This window comes from Pinus tabuliformis, chromosome X (assembly GCF_031772625.1).
Source record: "Pinus tabuliformis cultivar Carrire ecotype Pingquan chromosome X, CPIR1, whole genome shotgun sequence".
In the NCBI taxonomy this organism is placed as follows: Eukaryota; Viridiplantae; Streptophyta; class Pinopsida; order Pinales; family Pinaceae; genus Pinus; species Pinus tabuliformis.
This window is the reverse complement of record NC_142308.1, coordinates 642805625-642826530: the sequence shown is the minus strand read 5'-3', so window position 1 is coordinate 642826530 and position 20906 is coordinate 642805625. Positions and strand designations below refer to the sequence as shown.

Here is a 20906-nt window from a genome sequence, read left to right as displayed (position 1 = left end):
GACACATGGGCAACCGGTTAATAGCGCTGGCATTTTATGTTGCGACCGGAATATTAATCCGGCGATGAGTTGTTGAGCGGTATTAAGTTTATGGACAGATGTTTAATGTTCTACAGTGCATCTGGCCTGCCCTTCCTGCTTGACCATGTGAAGTGGCAGAGCCCCGTACCCTCATTCCCCGCGCCTCAGGTTCCCGCCTCATTTCGACGAAGGGGATCATCCGATCGAGATCTGAGGGTGGAGGTTTATCGGAGGGTTTTAGGGTTCGTATTAAGCGGCTTGAGTCTTCACCCAGTTCATTTGGGCCTGGCGCCGCTCCCAGGTTTGGCTTGTCTCCTTCGCGTACAGGGGATGCCTTTCATGAACTCCTCTGCCGAGATTCATCCGCTACACAGGAGTTACCCCTTCGGCTTCCCGGAATCAAACCTTGCAAGTGATGGCATTTGTTACAGTAAGTTTTTCCGATTCTCCTGTTATGTCAGTCTTTTATAAAGGCTTCTCCTTTGAATTAGTATGTGTATTAACAGTTCAATTGCTTCTATGTGCTTGAAGGTGGTTGCTGCGGCAATGAACTCTTTCCATATACAGGACGTTGGGCCCTCGGCAACCCAACCTTTAACGCCGTATAGCGGGTAAGCAATTTCATGCTCGAATTGTTTCCCGGGTGCAATGTTTGGGGTTTTCCCTTTTCGATTGTTGCGGCCACGAAATTTATATATACTCGTTTTCGTTTTTTTTATTGGCTCCAGATTTTCCATATCCTGACCGAAGTAACCCAAGACAAGGTCCTTGAGGCTTGCCTCCGAGGCTGCTTATGGTTTTTCTTTTGTAACCCCAGACTTCGTTGTCTCGACCGGTTCTGTTGGAATTGTGAGGAACGATCAGTTCCTTCAACAGGAGGTGCCCTGGCAGTTCCCACAGTTAAATTATCTCAGTATTCCTTTGTTTGTTTTTATAAACCATTTACAGTGTAATTATTTGGTAATGGATTAGTTGAGACTACTGGTTGGACCGGTCATGGAACATGGAACCTCTCTATTTTTTTTTAATGAATAGCATTGTTATATCTCGAGTTCGCCGTTCTCTGGCATGATTGCTCGACTCTGTAGTTATAAATTCATTTCTGGGGTTTTCTGAGCAGTTAATAACAGACTAAACTCACCTCTCCGGAATAGTTTATATGTGTTATAATGTCAGTTTTGTTATATTTATATACATGTTCTCATTTTACTGTGATATTTATAAACATGCTCTCATATTTCCGTGATATTCTTATATATGTTCTCATATTTCTGTGATACGGAGGAACTGCCGCTGTCTTAAGGGAAATAGTTGTTGGTTCTTTTCCTGTTCTGTTTTTGGCTGTAGTGCCTCTTTGAACTGTTAGAGCACCATACTATCGATATGTAAGGATAATGATAGAAGGGCTTTGTTTATTATTGAAAAGAAATGTGCGATTATTTCGACGGTAGAATCATCTCCGCTTATCGCATTTGCTTTCTGGTCTACGGTGAAATATGTATTTTGTACTTGTCATATATATACTTGTTCTATAGTTTGTGCAAACTGTCATATATGATGTAATCTCCTCTGGTCTTCTGAATCTCTTTTGTTCTATAGTTTGTGCAAACTGTCATATATGATGTAATCTCGTCTGGTCTTCTGAATCTGTTTATTGGACAATGGCATTACAGTCGTTCCTACCAATTCTGGTAATTTTCGGCTCGAATCTGCTATTTTATTCTCTACTAAAGTGTACAGACTCATGGTCAACAAAACTTATTTATTTCCTTATATATGTAAAGTAATTCATCGGTGTTCTATATAAGAATATTTGACCTCTGTCTTTGAGTTTTGAAGGACCAATAACCATAGCATAATTACTATATATTAATTCCGAACAGATAACATTACCGTATGTAAAGTAAGGGTAAAAGATAAGTGAGTTTCCCAGATAATTTCACAGCCTCTCCTACTGTACTTAGACTTCTGTAACTTGCAGTTAACGCTAACAACATAGATGTATATTCATCACTAAGATAGTTTCCAGAAATTTCCACTTACCTGGTCTGCCTGGTTGTAGATGTGTTACAGAGGTTCACCTGTATCCTTTGCTACTCTTGACCACCCAACCATGAGATCCATCGCCAAGACTGGAATCTCCCCCCGAGCTATCTTGTAGGCCCAAGGCCCTCAACAAGATTCATGCAACTTGTGCTTGGTTATCTGGTCCTTACCAGACTTAACCAGTTTCCTCTTTTTTTCTTTTTTATCTGTCTGTCCTTACAGCACAAAATCTCCCTTCCCTTTTCTCCTGGAGGCCTTTCCAGTTAGGGAAGGTAGTTTTATGCGGTTTCCACAACTAATTTCCTCTTCCAATCTTCCTTTTAGAAGTTGCCAGCATTTCAAGAAATATATTTTTAATTCACAATAATAAAATAATATGATTAAAGTTTTTTTTTTATAAAAAAAACAAAACAGTCTTCCAACTCTGTCCCTTACAACAGTAAAATTCCAATATTTACATTCTCCGGGGTCATCACATCTCCCCCTCCTGAGATTGGACATCGTCCCGATGTTTGATTTTCATAAACAATTACGGATAAGCCTTTTTTATGAGCTCTTCATCTTCCCAAGTGGCCTCATCAAGCCCATAGTGCTGCCACTGCACTTTAACTTGGGTAATAGCTCGCTTCCGCAGCTGCACTTCTCTCCGGTCGAGGATGCTCAATGGTTCGACCAGAACCTCGCCTTCCGGTTCGACCTGCAATCAACAATATTTCCAGTCATCATTTTTTTTTGAATAAATTTTAATTGGATCAACCGGATTTAGTTCTTACCCATATATCCTGCCATTTGATCACATGTTTAGGGTCGTAAATGTATTTTTTAGTATAGAAACATGGAAGACATTGTGGATTCTAATATGGCTTGGTAGGGCAAGTTGGTAAGCTACCTGCCCAACTCTTGCCAAGACCTGGAAAGGTCCAAAATAACGGGGTGCAAGCTTGGCACAACCGCTCCACTGCAGGGTACTCTTTCTGGCTTGGATCCTCACATAAACATGGTCACCGACCTGGTATTCTTTGAACCTTCTTTTCCGATCAGAAAAGCTCTTTTGTCTGTCTTGAGCAGCCTTTAAATTAATACGTACCCTTTTTACCATGTCCTCCATTTCTTTGAGCATTTCTGGCCCCAATCTTAATTTTTCCTCAGGTCCACCCCAACTTGAGGGTGTACGGCATTTTCGCCCGTACAAGACTTCAAAGGGGCTCAATTGTGTTGACGTGTGATATCCGTTATTATATGCGAATTAAACCAAATGTAAATATTCCTCCCACTGGGTTGGTTTCTGCATTACGCATGCTCTTAACATGTCCTCCACCACTTGGTTCACTCGCTCTGTTTGACCGTCGGTCTGGGGATGATAGGCTGTGCTGAAATTCAGCTGTGTTCCCAGTTCGGTAAACAATGCTCTCCAAAAGGTTGACGTGAGTTTTACATCACAGTCAGATATTATTGTCTTCGGAAGTCCGTGCAGTTTGAACACATTCTGCATAAAAATGTGAGCAATTTGCACAGCCTTGTAAGTGGACTGCACGGGTATAAAGTGTGCTTCCTTACTTAGTTTGTCTACCACGACCTTAATAGAATCATTGTTCTTCTTTGTCCGAGGCAATCTTGTTATGAAATCCATAGAAATAGTTTCCCATTTCCATTCCGGAATGGGTAAAGGTTGTAATAGCCCTGCTGGGTGTAGGTGCTTCGCTTTAATCTGCTGACACTCCAAACACCGTGCTAAGTAATCAGCTACATTCTTTTTCATTCTCGGCCAATGGTATTCCTTTCAAAGTGCGGTGATCATCTTTTGATACCCCGGATGTCCTGCATAGTGGCTGATGTGAAACTCATCCAAAATCAGATTTTTAAGACTAATTTTATTAGGTACATACAGTCTCTTATTATAATACAACATTCCAACATCATCTAATTCATATCCCTGCTGATTTTTCCCGCTGGAAGGTTGCTGTACCTACTGTTTTATTTGTTGGTATTTAGCATCTTGATATGCTGCTGTTTTTATCATTTCAATCAAGGGATTCTTCCATTTACTGGACGAAATTTCATACAAGCATTGCACCTTCTGAGTTAATGCGTCAGCCACGCGGTTCTCCTTCCCTTTCAAATGCTTAATTTCAAAATCAAATCCACTTAAAAAATCTGCCCAGCGGGCTTGCCTCATATTTAAGGTAGGTTGGCTGAAGTAATTTGTCAGACTGTGGTGGTCTGTCAGCAACAAAAATTTTCTTCCCATGAGATAATGCCGCCACATTTTCAGTGCATGTATGACAACTGCTAATTCTAAATCGTAGGCAGAATATTTCTGCTCATGCTCCTTTAGCTTTCTTGATTCGTAAGTGATCACTCTTCCTTCTTGCATCAACACACCGCCCACACCTTCCTTACTTGCATCAGTACATACCACGTAATCCTTATTAGGATCAGCTATACTTAAGATGGGTGCTGTGGTGAGTAAATGTTTAAGTTGCTCAAAGCTTCGCTGACACCCTGAGGTCCATTTGAATACCCTTCCTTTTTTCTGTAACGAGGTAATAGGGTATGCTACCCTTGAAAAACCTTCCACAAATCTTCTATAATAACCAGCTAACCCCATAAAGGACCTGATGTCTGTCACATCCTTTGGTATGGGCCATTCCATTATGGTCCTTATCTTTTCAGGGTCCACTGCAATCCCCTCTTTAGTGATTATATGGCCTAAATACTGTATTTCCTCCTTGAAGAAATCACACTTGCTGAACTTAGCATACAGCTGGTGTTCTCGGAGAGTTTGTAGTACTAACCTGAGATGCTCCTTGTGCTCCTCCTTAGAACAAGAGTATATCAGAATATCATCGATGAATATCAGCACAAATTTATCCAAGAACCTATGAAACACACTGTTCATTAAACACATAAAGGTGGCGGGTGCATTGGTCAAACCAAAAGGTAGCACTACAAACTCGTAGTGCCCATACCGTGTTCTGAAAGCTGTTTTAGCGATATCTTCCTCCTTAATCCTAATCTGGTGATAACCTGATCGTAGATCGATCTTAGAGAACACTGTTGTACCCTTCACTTGATCGAAAAGTTCATCAATCCGAGGTAAAGGATATTTATTTTTGATCATGAGCTTATTTAGCTGACGATAATCTATACACATTCGAAGAGTTCCGTCTTTTTTCTTGACAAATAACACCGGGGCTCCCCATGGACATACACTGGGACGAATATAATCTTTGTCTAGCAGCTCTTGTAGTTGCATTTTTAATTCTGTCAATTTAGGTACGCTCATTCTATAAGGTGTCCGCGACACTGGTGCTGCCCCCAGTGTCAATTCGATGGTAAAATCTATATCTCTTTTAGGTGGCAGCCCGGGTATCTCCTCTGGAAAAACATCCGCAAATTCTTGTATTACAGGAATGTTTTCCAGTGTGGCTGTTTTATCCTTTGAATTTGCCTAGCCTACCTGAATGGCATAAATTTGACATCTTTTTCTGATACATTTAGCTAGTTGGGATGCAGTGATCGGCCGGATCTGCACTGGGCGCTTAATCCCTTGCATTTCCTGCTTTTCTCCAAAGTCATCTTTGTAAATAATGGTTTTTGTCTTGCAATTTACTAGTGACCAGTGTTTTTCTAACCAATCCATCCCAATCAGAACATCATATGAACCCAGAGGAAGTACATTCAAATCTGCCACTACAGGCTGTCCTGCTATGGTTAAAGAGCAGTTATTAATTTTTTCCAAGACTCATCTCTTGGCCCCCGTAGCTAGTTGTACCAGCCATGGATTCTTGAATTTTTTAGGTTGTAGCTTACATTGTTCTACTATCTTTGGGCTAATATAACTTAAAGTAGCTCCTGGATCAATTAGAACAGCTATAGAAAGATCTGAAATTTTACCTTCAAATTCCACCATGGTCGGCTGGTATTCCGCCTGACGATCGTACAGGGCTGCGTTAATCCTTGGTATGCTACATCCCACATCACCAACGGTCGATGCCTCATGGATCTGAGATATCTGATAAGTTCCCTTCCACTGCGGGCAGTTTTTGACATAGTGTGGTCCTCCACAACCCCAGCATTGCACTGGGGGTCTGGCCATTCCTTCACCCTCCAGCTTGACAGGCTGTTCACTCACTCTAGATTCATTGATTGGCTTAGACCTGAGTGAACCTCTTTGTATAGTTCTATTGTTTTTCCCTTTACTAATTCCCTTACTTCCACTGCTGCGACTTCCCTTACTGTTCCCAACTGTTTTATTACCTCTTTCTTCATTCCATCTTTTGTTTGGAGCATCTCCTTTCTGTTTATTCTGCTGGTAGCAGATTCTAGCCTTGCGGATAGCTTCATCCATTGTCCTAGGATTGTCAAACTCAATCCTTTCTCGTATCTATAGGGGTAAACTACTAAAAAATCTTTGCACCTTGGCTTTTTCTTCTTTAATATAGGGCACATAGCGAAGTAGGGAGGTAAAACGGTTGATAAACTCGTCCATAGTCTGCTGTCCCAACCGTAAATCATGGAATTCCCTTGCTTTTTCATCATAGAAGCGCTCGGTCAGATATCTTTCTTTGAAGTATTTCTGAAACTTCTCCTAGGTTATGGTTCGTTCGCTTACCCCTTTGATGATCTTAACTTCCTCCCACCACAGGGTTGCTTTACCTTGTAGCTGGAAGATGGCCAATCGTGCCTTCAGGTTGTGGTCATATTCATACAGCTGAAAATATTTGTTCATGTTAATTAGCCAAGCTTCAGCCGCTTCTTCCTGCTCCCCATCAAAGTGTGGAGGTTTAATTTTTCGAAATTCTCCCTGTAGCTCCACTCTTTGACGTTTCGAAGTCTGCTGTTCAGATGCATTGTTAGAGTGGTCCTCCCCCTCTTCTGATTTTTCAGGTTCTGTCGGATAATTTCGTTCTTCTGTCATTCTCTGTTGTTCTATGCTGGGATTAGCTAATGGTGGGTTCTGCCTGTCCAACAAACTCTTCAAAATTCTTTCTTGTTCCACCGTCAGTCGTGCATTATCCTCTCGTAATCGTGCCATCTCATTCTTCAGTTCCTGGACCGTCTCTAGTATTGCAAGGTTCGTGCTACGTGTCTCCTCACCAAGTTGTACCCACAACTCTGGGTTATCCCTAGGATTTACTGTAGGGTCCTGACCTGCTATCGATCTGTGCGGAGCGCTTCCAGCTCTCTGCATATTCACTATTACTGTCTATTGTCTATATGTTGTTGTTTCCTCTATCTCAACCTAAGAAATGGAACCAGAAGAGGAGTTAATTATATTAGTTGTCCTTCTTATAAATATAATACGATAGTTAACTATACATTGCTGGTTTATTTTCTTTCAGTTTAAACCTCTTTACATGTTCTTCCAGAGGTCACAGTATTGTAACCTCGCTCTGATACCAATTTGTCACGATCCTACCCTCAACATACATATATAATAAAAAAAAATATTTTAATCTTTTTATCCTTTACACACTTAACTTACTGTATTCTTTAATTTGCACACACTCCGCTATGAAAAACAGTCCACTCGGACTATTAATCTCATTAAAGAATGTTAATGAATATTTACCAACAACAACCAATCTATTTCCCGTAAAAATGTTTAGTGTGTACGCATCGATTATGATACTTTGGCAACATATAAACGTTTTTGGTATGTATGCATCGGATATGACACATGGGCAACCAGTTAATAGCGCTGGTTTTTTATGTTGCGACCAGAATATTAATACGGCGATGAGTTGTTGAGCGGTATTAAGTTTATGGACAGATGTTTAATGTTCTACAGTGCATCTGGCCTGCCCTTCCTGCTTGACCATGTGAAGTGGCAGAGCCCCGTACCCTCATTTCTCACGCCTCAGGTTCCCGCCTCATTTCGACGAAGGGGATCATCCGATCGAGATCTGAGGGTGGATGTTTATTGGAGGGTTTTAGGGTTCGTATTAAGCGGCTTGAGTCTTCACCTAGTTCATTTGGGCCTGGCGTCGCTCCCAGGTTTGGCTTGTCTCCTTCGCGTACAGGGGATGCCTTTCATGAACTCCTCTGCCGAGATTCATCCGATACACAGGAGTTACCCCTTCGGCTTCCCGGAATCAAACCTTGCAGGTGATGGCATTTGTTATAATAAGTTTTTCCGATTCTCCTGTTATGTCAGTCTTTTATACAGGCTTCTCCTTTGAATTAGTATGTGTATTAACAGTTCAATTGTTTCTCTGTGCTTGAAGGTGGTTGTTGCGGCAATGAATTCTTTCCATATACAGGACGTTGGGCCCTCGGCAACCCAACCTTTAACGTCGTATAGCGGGTAAGCAATTTCATGCTCGAACTGTTTCCCGGGTGCAATGTTTGGGGTTTTCCCTTTTCGACTGTTGCGGCCACGAAATTTATATATACTCGTGTTCGTTTTTTTTATTGGCTCCAGATTTTCCATATCCTGACCGAAGTAACCCAAGACAGGGTCCTTGAGGCTTGCCTCCGAGGCTGCTTATGGTTTTTCTTTTGTAACCCCAGACTTCGTTGTCTCGGCCGGTTCTGTTGGAATTGTGAGGAACGGTCAGTTCCTTCAACAGGAGGTGCCTTGGCAGTCCCCGCAGTTAAATTATCTCAGTATTCCTTTGTTTGTTTTTATAAACCATTTACAGTGTAATTATTTGGTAACGGAGTAGTTGAGACTACTGGTTGGACCGGTCATGGAACATGGAACCTCTCTGTTTTTTTTTAATGAATAGCATTGTTATATCTCGAGTTCGTCGTTCTCAGGCATGATTGCTCGACTCTGTAGTTATAAATTCATTTCTGGGGTTTTCTGAGCAGTTAATAACAGACTAAACTCACCTCTCCGGAATAGTTTATATGTGTTATAATGTCAGTTCTGTTATATTTATATACATGTTCTCATTTTACTGTGATATTTATAAACATGCTCTCATATTTCCGTGATATTCTTATATATGTTCTCATATTTCTGTGATACGGCGGAACCGCCGTTGTCTTAAGGGAAATAGTTGTTGGTTCTTTTCCTGTTCCGTTTTCGGCTGTAGTGCCTCTTTGAACTGTTAGAGCACCATACTATCGATATGTAAGGATAATGATAGAAGGGCTTTGTTTATTATTGAAAAGAAATGTGCGATTATTTCGACGGTAGAATCCTCACCGCTTATCGCATTTGCTTTCTGGTCTATGGTGAAATATGTATTTTGTACTTGTCATATATATACTTGTTCTACAGTTTGTGCAAACTGTCATATATGATGTATTCTCCTCTGGTCTTCTGAATCTCTTTTGTTCTACAGTTTGTGAAAACTGTCATATATGATGTAATCTCGTCTGGTCTTCTGAATCTCTTTATTGGACAATCACATTACAGTCGTTCCTACCAGTTCTGGTAATTTTCGGCTCGGGTCTGCTATTTTATTCTCTACTAAAGTGTACAGACTCATGGTCAACAAAACTTATTTATTTCCTTATATATGTAAAGTAATTCATCAGTGTTCTATATAAGAATATTTGACCTCTGTCTTTGAGTTTTGAAGGACCAATAACCATAGCATAATTACTATATTTTAATTCCGAACAGATAACATTACCGTATGTAAAGTAAGGGTAAAAGATAAGTGAGTTTTCCAGATAATTTCACAGCCTCTCCTACTGTACTTAGACTTCTGTAACTTGCAGTTAACGCTAACAACATAGATGTATATTCATCAATAAGATAGTTTCCAGAAATTTCCACTTACCTGGTCCGCCTGGTTGTAGATGTGTTACAGAGGTTCACCTGTATCCTTTGCTACTCTTGACCACCCAACCATGAGATCCGTCGCCAAGACTGGAATCTGCCCCCGAGCTATCTTGCAGGCCCAAGGCCCTCAACAAGATTCATGCAACTTGTGCTTGGTTATCTGGTCCTTACCAGACTTAACCAGTTTCCTCTTTTTTTCTTTTTTATCTGTCTGTCCTTACAGCACATAATTTTTGTCTCTCCCTTCCCTTTTCTCCTGGAGGCCTTTCCAGTTAGGGAAGGTAGTTTTATGCAGTTTCCACGACTGATTTCCTCTTCCAATCTTCCTTTCAGAAGTTGCCAGCATTTCAAGAAATATATTTTTAATTCACAATAATACAACAATATGATTAAAGTTTTTTTTTTTTTTTTTTAAACAAAACAGTCTTCCAACTCTGTCCTTTACCACAGTAAAATTCCAATATTTACATTCTCCGGGGTCATCACAGAGAGAAGGGAGAGAGAGGAAGGAAGAGAGAGAGGAGGAGAGAGAGATGGAATTGGAGGGGGTGGGAGAGGGAGGCAAGAAGAAAGACAAAGGGAGAAATGTGGAGATAGAGAGGGAGTGACAAGGGAGTGACAGAGAGAGACTAAGGGAGATAGGAGAGCTGGAGGGAAAAGAGAGAGAGAGAGAGAGAGAGGAGAAAGAGAGAGGTAGATTTAGGGAGAGCGAGAGATAGATAGATTTGGAGGGAGAGCGATATATATATATATATATATATATATATATATATATATATATATATATGGAGAGAGAGTGTGTATTTTTGGGTATAGTATTTTATAACGAGCTATCTATCAAGCTTCGAGAGGGATCCAGTATCTCGAGGTGCAAAACTTTCCTCAAGTTTTGCACTAAAAAATAGGTTTTCACCTCGAGAGGTTGGATCCCTCTCAACTCTTGGTAGATCCGCGGTGGGGTTAAGATGGATCTAGGTTGGTTATTAATTGACCCAACATTTAAATGTTTACACTCATTTGGAGTTGATATTATTTTAACTCTTTTTTTTTCTTTTTTTCTTTTTTTTTTTAATTAGATGATATTTAAAATTGTTTACATACATTACACCTGTACATCCACCCTAATGAGCTAGAAGGAATCAAATTTCTTCACGTGTAAACTTTTTTAGAGTGCAAAATACAATGTGTAATTTTTTATTGTTTAAATTGTATTTTTGAACGTAATATATATAGGACCACACAAACTTTTTAACCATAAAAATAGTTTTTCATGATAAATACATAAAATAGTTGACATTAATTTTTTTTACATAACATCTACATTTATGGAAAATTTAAATTGTTTTTTATTATTAATATATTTTTAAGTATATGTCAATATTAATCCGTATTAAAATATTTGATTGATAATCCACATTGAATCTTTTATTACATACAATATTAAAATATTTTATTTTATGAAGTTGACATCTACATAAATTAGTTAACATAGATATTCAAATAGTTTATTTAGATATCCCATTGAAATATTTTTGAAAAGTATAAAGTTTAAATATCTTGCTCAATTTTTTTGACTTTAAATTAATTTACAATATATGCATTTTTTTATAGCCGACACTATTTTTCTATTTAAAGCATCATTTTTTTTTTTAATTTTTTACACATCCCCTCATACTAGTTTTTATTATAGGAGCACGATTTATTTATTTATTTTAATTTTAACTTTAAAAGGGCAGTACGTCCTCTCATACTGTGTTGTAGAATGAGCCTCTTGACTCAAAAACCATTTTTGTATTATAAGACTTGGCCAAATTACTTCAATGAGTTACCAATTCACCATAATTTAAAAAAACACAAATTTATATTAATTTCTAAAATGTATAATAAAAATTAGTTAAAATAGAATGAATTAAACCATAACATAAACTCAATACTTTTTGGTGGCTTTTTTAGAAATAAAATTCTTTTATAATTTATTTATTTTTCATATTTTTAAACTAAATACTTAACAATAAACGTTTATAGTGAAAATTCCTATCAAACCATTAATATCATAATTTTCTTAAAAAAACCCTGCTAGCAAGGAATCTGTTAAAAACAATTAAATTTACCTATTTTTTAACCTTTATTCAAAATTAACTTTAATGTGATAAAACATAATAAACACAATTTTTTACGAATTTCATCCTACATTATTCATAATGAAAAAGATAAAATTTAAATAATCTTTTGAATATTAAAAATAAAATAGTTTAATTTAAATGGTTAATTTTTTATTTTTTAAAGATTTTTTTATTAAATTTTCTCAAAATATTGAGAAAATATAATTTAAATACAATAAAATATTTAACCACAAACTATATTACCATATTCCAATAAAAAAATCACCCAATTAAACTTTTTCGAATAAAGCAATAAAATACAAAATAACCCAAAAATATTAAACTCTTTCGAATAAAATAATAAAATACAAAATAACCAAAAAGATTAAACTCTTTCGAATAAAACAATAAAATACAATATAACCCAAAAAATTATACTTTGCGTACGCTATAAGTTTAGGATTCCTCAGTCTACTTCCCAGAAATAGTTGCATGTAGACCATATTTATTTATTGAGGTTGTCAAACACCGTTTGCAAGCATTGAATTATTAAGATCCTTAGCCAAACTTTAAATATGAAGTTATTGCTATTGTGGGTGGAATTTGAATGTTCAACGATCGTTTACCTAACCTCAAGGCTTACATTTTCCGATCAACGTTAAAATCTTATCCATTCTCTAATGTTATATTTTTTATTTTTATTTTGGAGAAATCTTAGCCATTTTCTAATCTTATATTCTTTTTGTTTTGGGAAGAAAAACACAAGTTTATATTAATATAAACCGGTTAGATGTAAGAATAGATCATATATGTACAAATGTTTTGTTATGTGAAAAGCTTATACATAAAAGAATGGCTTAATGATCGAGATCTAGGCAGATTTAGAAAACACCCCATAAAACACCACCTAAGTCAAGAAGCAACGTAACTGAAACTATACAAAAGCAAAGACTACACCAATGTCATATTATAAAAAAAATAAAAATAAAAATGGATGTATGAGATGAGGCATAGAAGCATCCTAACACATGGAAAAATAAACATGTGTAATCACCAACAGAACTATGTTTATATAGACCAAGTATCATATAAACAGAGCCCCAAAAAACCAAAGAAAAACATAAGTTGAGATCTGTAAAAGTAGGCAGAGAGAGGGATGGTCTCATCACTCACGATTCTTCCTTTCATGAAAACTTGGAAGTCGATCCTACTTGTCAATTGATGTAGTCCACTCTTTGATAGTCTATATGCCATTTCATTATGTTGACATCGAGTGTGGGAAAATGAGAGTTTATCAAATTGCACAAACAAAGCCTTGATTTGATTTAACTAATTGGAGAGAATTGGAGGGCTAAAACTTGATCTATAATTGGCCTGGTCTATTGTAACCATGAAATCTCCAAAGACATCTAGAGTTTTGAGAGATATCCAGAGAGCACAATAGAGAAGGCCCCACAATGCCATTACCTCTGCTTTAGTATTACTCCCCGGACCTCCTTGCCAACTAAAAGCATAATATAAACAAGGGTCCAAAACTAAAAGTACACCACATCCAAGATAGAATTTTGAGTAACACCATCGAAAAAACCAACGAGGAAGTTTTCCCAGCAGTCGAATGGCATCAAGTTCATGTTCTTCCCAATAATAGATTGTTGTTGATATTCCAAAAAGAAAACAATAATCTTGTTGCAAGTCATGTCAATGGAAAATGGAGAATCTTCAAAAAGGAGTTTGTTCTTTCCACACCAGATACCCTAGAAAATAAAGAAGGGAAGGATTTTGTGATCCTTAAAATTGTGAAACCAATCCATGATGCAATCATTAATAGAGATATATGACCAACTAACAACAATCTTCATATACTGTAGAATCCTTTTCCATATTGCAATCACCCCTTGACATTTGAAAAATAAATGTATATGGTCCTTGTTCTCCTATAGAAAACAAAATATCCACTTGGGAAAACCAACAAGCCAACCAAAGCACTTCAACTTGAGGGTCATATGCCAAGGCCATATCCGCCAATACCACATCATACCAAACGATAAATTATGGGATTGAGAGATGTGTGAATATATCTCTTCAATTGTTATATGTTGAGAGGATCCAATGTTCCACATAAAAGAATCGACCTTTTCATTGGAGATGATTCCAACTTCATAAAGATTTTGAATGTACATATCCCAAGTTTCCGCCAACTGACCAATAAGACCCAGTGCCTTCGATCTAATCCAAATAGGGAAAAATCCCAACGAATCATCATGTTGGCACAAATGATGAAGTTTATGGATTCCCAATGTGTGAAGATGGAGAAAGATCTCCTTGAATAAAGAATGGTTATATGCGAAACCCTGGATGGGGTCTAGGCCCACCTCCACCTCGGTTCCCATACCAATGTTCCAACATAAATTACCAAGGAGCCAATGTTTGATTTTCATAAAGTTGTTCCAAATATAGGAACCATTTTTCACAGGGGGACACCATTACGGATCCACAACTGGATTGGTTGTTCTTTTAAATATTTCTCATAAATTATCTTATGGCAAAGACCAAAGCCAAAAATAGCCCTCTAAAAGCTTTTAATATTAAACACATCCAAATTAATCTAGGTGTTTTAGGCCCCAGCTTCCTTCATCCTTGCACTTGGTGAGGGCATCCAAGTGAACAAGATGTATTCTATCTGGACCATGAGCACCCGACCTAATTAAATGAACAACAATCGAGTTAATATAGTTTATAACTTTCTTGGGAAGAAGGAAAACGTGCATCCAATATACAACTATACCTTAAGGACCGACTATGCAAGGGTCAACCACTCACCCAAAGTTAACCTTCTACATGACCAAGTCGAAAACTCAAATTTTTGAATTAGCCTCTGTTAGTCCAATATCTTATACCTGTTTGGTCTCAGAGTAAAACCGAGAAATTGAAAACTTTGTTCCAACTCCAATATATTAACAGATAAAATGGATGAAATCCCCTCAAGTAGAACACAATCTTCCGAAGTAGAGATGATCAAAGACTTATTTTTATTCATAAATAGGCCAGATGCCTCCCTGAAATTGTTGATAAGCATATTAAGATGAGGCCACTGATCCATAGATACTCGACGAAAAACCAAAACATCATCAACAAAGATGAAGTGGGTAACAAATTTCTCCTAAAAAACCATAATGCTTTGAAAAAACCCACTATGATACCCTGAGTTAATTTCCTACTCAATACAAGAAGGAAAAGAAGGGAAAAGAGAACATCCTTGTCTTAAGCCACGCGAAGCCTTAAAAAAGGAGGAAGGGACACCATTAATCAACATGACATATTTGACCTAAAACACACAAGCCATGATCCATTCCACCACATCAATCAATTGTCCAACCTTATGAAGGATAAATTAGAGGAAAGACCAATCCACACAATCATATACCTTGTTTAAACCCAAATTTAGAATCAAAGCCTTATTTAAACCCAACTTTAGAATCAAAGCCTCCTGCTTCCTTGTCTTTATTGAATGAATACATGCCTGAGCTATGGCCACTGCATCTTGAATCAAACATTTCTTGAGGAAATCAAATTATTAAAGAGAAATATGTGTGGATAACTTCCCTTTAAAACATGTAGCAATTATCTTAGAGGTCATCTTATATGTTACATTACAGAGTGAAATAGGCTTGAAATCCATGAAAGTAGAAGCATCAAAGGACTTTCGAAGTTGCAGCAACCTGCAAGTGTGGTAACATAGACATGGGCTACCATCAAAATAAGGGAGGGCGTGGTCGTGTAGGTTCCGGGATGGGGTCGAGGAGAGGATTGGTGTTACTTGGCTGTTTAGTTTGTAGCCTCTGTTTTGTCTTACAAGGCTGAGCCACACTGACGTAAATTTACACCATGGAATCATCTGTTCGTTCTTTCCAAATTTTAATATTTAGGCCGATAGGCCTTCCTATGCATCAACAATCGTCAACACTTTTACCCTACTCCGTTCGATCAGGTGAGACACTTTCAACCGTTGATTTGAAGTGTGACTGCTTTTTCCAAATATCGGTTGAGTTGCCTTCTTTTCACAAGATATTTTCACTGCTTTTTGCTTTTAGTTTGTTTTAAACTTTATTTGTAGTCTAACTTATTTTAATTTAGTTTTATATTTTGTATATAATTTTTATTTTTATTTAGTTTTATATTTTGTATATAATTTATTTTTGTTTAATTTTAAAATTGTTTATTGGCTATAATATGTCTAAATGTCTAACTTATTTTAATTTAGTTTTATATTTTGCATATAATCTTTATTTGCTTTTTGCTTTTAGTTTGTTTTAAACTTTATTTGTAGTCTAACTTATTTTAATTTAGTTTTATATTTTGTATATAATTTTTATTTATTTAGTTTTAATATTTTATTTATGAATTTTAGAATTGTTTATTGGCTATAATATGTCTAAATGTCTAACTTATTTTAATTTAGTTTTATATTTTGCATATAATCTTTATTTTAATTCAGTTTTATATTTTGTATATAATTAGGCCGATAGGCCTTCCTATGCATAAAAAATCGTCAACACTTTTACCCTGCTCCGTTCGATCAGGTGAGACACTTTCAACCGTTGATTTGAAGTGTGACTGCTTTTTCCAAATATCAGTTGAGTTGCCTTCTTTTCACAAGATATTTTTACTACTTTTTCCCATTCTTTTATGTCACTCTTGGCCTTAGAGTTAATTGTTTCTTTGGTCTGCCAGTTGTTGTTGTTGTGCACGTCGGCACCTCCGTCTAGCCCTGCTCCCTCATCGTCGTGAAATTCGTGGAACGCTGCCTCCTCACCCCAACCCCGAACCCCACTCCCGTATACACCCAAATCTTCCAATTCAAGAACAAAAACGGAATCGAACTCGGGACTGGCTGCGGCATCGCCGGAATGGGCCTAGCCCTGCTCAGCCTCAACGTGATCTTGATCGACATCGCCCCCATTCTGCTCGCCGTCAAACGCAACGTGAAGAAAAACACGACGGCGACCTCCCTCGCCTTGGCCGAAAAATAGGGATCCGACGTTGGAAGAGTGAAGATTTCTCAGCTCTATTGGAACAACGAGAAGCAGATTCAGGTACTGAAGCCTCCATTTGCTTTCATTGTTGCCACAAATGTTTTTTATTTGGAGAATACTGTGGAGCCTTTGATTTCCACCATGAATGCCCTTTCTGGAACGAATACTGTAATTATATTAGGTTATCATATATGATCTCCAGAAGCCCATCAGCTTTTTTGGCAGATTTGTCCTAATTATTTCACAGTGGAGAAAGTACCCCATGAGGATTTGCATTCGTAGTATGCGTATGAAGAAATTGATGTGTATATTCTTAGGAAAAAAATGACCTAATTGTGGGTAAAACAAGGTTTTCCGGGGTTTAGGGGTGGGGCACAAATTGTATATGGGTTATAAAGTAGAGGGCGCATAAAGTACCTGGCCCTATTATGAAAAAAATTGATCATATTGCCACTGGGGGAAATCTTAGGCAGATCCCATTTCCGGAACTGGGTTGTCCAATTTTGTTCCACCGCAGGACAATGTTGCAGCTTTTGAAGTCGACATTCTTCGTTATGTGTGCGAGCATGAAGCCTCCCAGGCGAAAGGCAGCCAAAGAAGGCCAGAAAAAGGGTCACTATCATCTCTTTAACTGGTCATCGTCTTTATTTTCTTGATTTTCCAGATGGCAATGATTGGTTTACGCAGTCAAGACTGTGGAACGCTAGCGTTTATATTTGCTACTTCTTTGCTTTTGAATGGGGATAATGCTTTGGCATTGCAGGGCTTGGTTTTGTTTTTTGTGGTTATGTTATGGCTCATGAATGGATGTGTTTATCGATTGAAATTTAAGGAAAATATGGGTTTACTGTAGCATATGAATGGGATGCATCCAAGCATTGAAATTTCAGAAGTTGGGTTTATTGTGCATATGAAATGGGATGTGTTCATGCTTTTGAAATTTTACTCAGAGAAAAGAAAAGATGGATTTGGTATTGCATATGAATGAGATGTATTCTTCGTATATGCTTGGCCATCTATAAAGGTTTCTTGATTTTGGGTAATTAACTTAACCTCTTGATTTTGGGTAATTAACTTACTCTAAAATGAAATAAGACATTCAATGTGTTCCTGAAAAGTAATTGCACAATGATCCAGTCCAAGAAAACAAGGTTTTCCACAAACCAATTAACTCTTCTAGAAAAATTCAACAATTCCAATTTAATAATCCTATCGGCCTCTCTTTGTACCTTTTGGGACAATTGCTAGTTATACAATATATTCGTCTTCATGGTACCAGTGTTTACTTTTCCTTTCATAAAATCCGCAACATCCACTAAAATCTTATTCTGTTTTAATTTATATATGATTGTTTAATATTATTTGTAATATATTCACTTTCACTTTCACGTTCCCTAAATGCGAAGCCAGCTTCCACTAACCCCTTTTACCAATTTTTAAACCCAGAGGTATCAAATTGGTTAACGAAGGTCATAGTAGAGATAATATTAGTTTATCAAAAGCTCGTACACACGCATTTCCTTTGCGTAATTTCCTTTACACGTAATCGCTATTTTTTAAACCTTACGAGCAACAATCAAGGGATTCTTGTGACAAAATTATGAATAAAGTTTTCAATTAAAATTTATTTTTTATGTTTTTTAATTAAAAGTGTTTTCAGATATATTTTTTAATAATAATTTTATATTTTATAATAATAATAATAATTTAATTTTAAAATAATATTTTTTTTCCAAATACGAAATTCATCTCCATATAATTATAAACATACTTTACACTTATTAAAATCTATATTAACCTTCCTCATAATTTTTTTTTTTTTTTTTAATTTGAATTTATAATTAACTCTTTTTTATTTTAATCTATAATCATTTTAAGGAAAAACACATAATTTAACCCTTAAATTTGTTTAAATATTATATTTTTGCAATCTTATAATCACTTTTACATTTATTTAATGATTTCTAAACTAAATAAAATAAAAAGTCTCTCGAAATCCATGAAAAGAGTTAAACCACTAATTTACACCTCAGAAGGAACTTTTGGAAAAAAATAAAAAGTGGAAATGGGAACCCGAACGGAACTTAGGAAAAAAAAATAAAAAGTGGAAATGGGAATGGGCTTTTTACGGTATGGGTTTACCAAAGATATAAGACAAATTATGTCAGTGAAATTCTATTGACTTCTTGAAATTGAGTTTAAATTATTCAAAATTTTGTTTGTATTGTATTGAGAAAGGTGCTCTACATATATATAATATATAATTTTTGCATTATATGATATTTAATGTATTAGTGTGAGATATATATTATTGGTCACTTATGTTTATTGTTTAATAGAGGGAGGCATTATATCTACTATATAATTTTTTGCATTTATGTAATATTTCATGTATTAGTGTGAGATGTATATTATTGGTCACTTATGTTTGATATAGGTAGGTATCGCCGAGTTAATGCTAAGTTTGAGTTAAGTTATATTAGTGAAATTAGAGAAATTAAATAATTGGTAAATGTAAATAAAAATGGATTTATAATTAGGAAATAAGGCATTTATTTTATAATACATTTCATATTATCAAAAATTTTAAAAATCATAAAAACTAATTAAATTATAACCTCCTCATTATTATTATAAAATGAATTAATATATAAGTTAAATATATACACATTGAAAAAAACATATAACAATAAAAACATAATAAAACAATAACCAATAATAAGAGGGCAATGACATTTTAGGACATGACAATTTTTTATATTGAAAAAGAAAAAGGGAATAATTACTTCCGAGATAAAACTTAACCTTTTATCTTAACTACTAATAACATATTCTAAGAGTATTTGTGGAGATTAAATTTTTACCATGGACCTAATAATTGTTGATAATTAAATTAAAATTTTAGAAGTACTATTCCAAAACAAACAAGTTTATCATATTATAATTAATAAAAATATCGACATTAAAAATTTACAAGTCAACTTTAAAGTAAAATACTATAAACCAACTTTAAAGTTTAAAATATGCATGTCCACTTTAAAATGAAACTATTCGTATTGGCTTTAATCTAAATTTAGATTTATATTTTTGAATTAATACCATTAATACAAAATAATAATAATAATAGAGCACATGGTTTGAGAGAGCTGCCTAGACCTAGCCACCTCCCTGTTTTCATAGGGCTCTCTCAGCAACCCCCTGCTGTTGAGTTTTCTCTGACCATGCACCCCTCAGAGGAGGGTGACTCCCTCTCATCCAGGCATCAAGGAAATGAAGAAAACGAAGAAGCATTCACGTCCCTGATTGCTGTGAATGGAGCTCCAAGGAATAGGCCAACAATCAACAAATTCTGAAAGAAGCTTGAGGAAATACCCAAGATCTCTCTCCTACCTACTCTTCCTTGAAGAGCAGCTCTTTCCTTGGTAGAACGCAGACTAGTTGGACAGTTTACGAGGTTATGGACGTCTCCAAAATCAGTACAAAAATGGGTTGAAAGAAACTGGAATGCAACCATTTAGGGGAAAATAGAAATACGATTTTGTGGAAGGGGATACTACACCTTCCTCTTCGAATCAAAGGAAGACAGAGACCTGATCTTCAGAAACGGCCCATATTTCATGGATTCCAGAGGATTATATCTAAATCGTTGGATGCCAGATTTTGATCCAGAAATGGATGTGCCAAGCGTAGTCCCAGTTTGGGTCAGACTCCCTCATCTTCCTCTACATTGGTGGGGAGACTAATCTGTCAAAGCTATAGGAAAAACAATGGGCAAGTATATAGACAGATGCAAACCAAAGGATAACATGCATGCATGTACTAGAATATGTGTGGAAGTAGATCTTGGCAAAGGACTTCCAGAGGCAATAAAGATCAAGGTAGATCAGTGGACGCATATACAACAGTTGGACTATGAGAAGATACTATTCAAATGCGAGGTATATCATGAGTATGGTCATT

The 20906-nt window shown here is 36.4% G+C and overlaps 1 pseudogene; it reads left to right on the top strand.

The window, feature by feature from the left end:
* Positions 1-436: 436 nt before the first annotated feature.
* Positions 437-17279, top strand: LOC149141642 (uncharacterized; annotated as a pseudogene).
* Positions 17280-20906: the final 3627 nt, after the last annotated feature.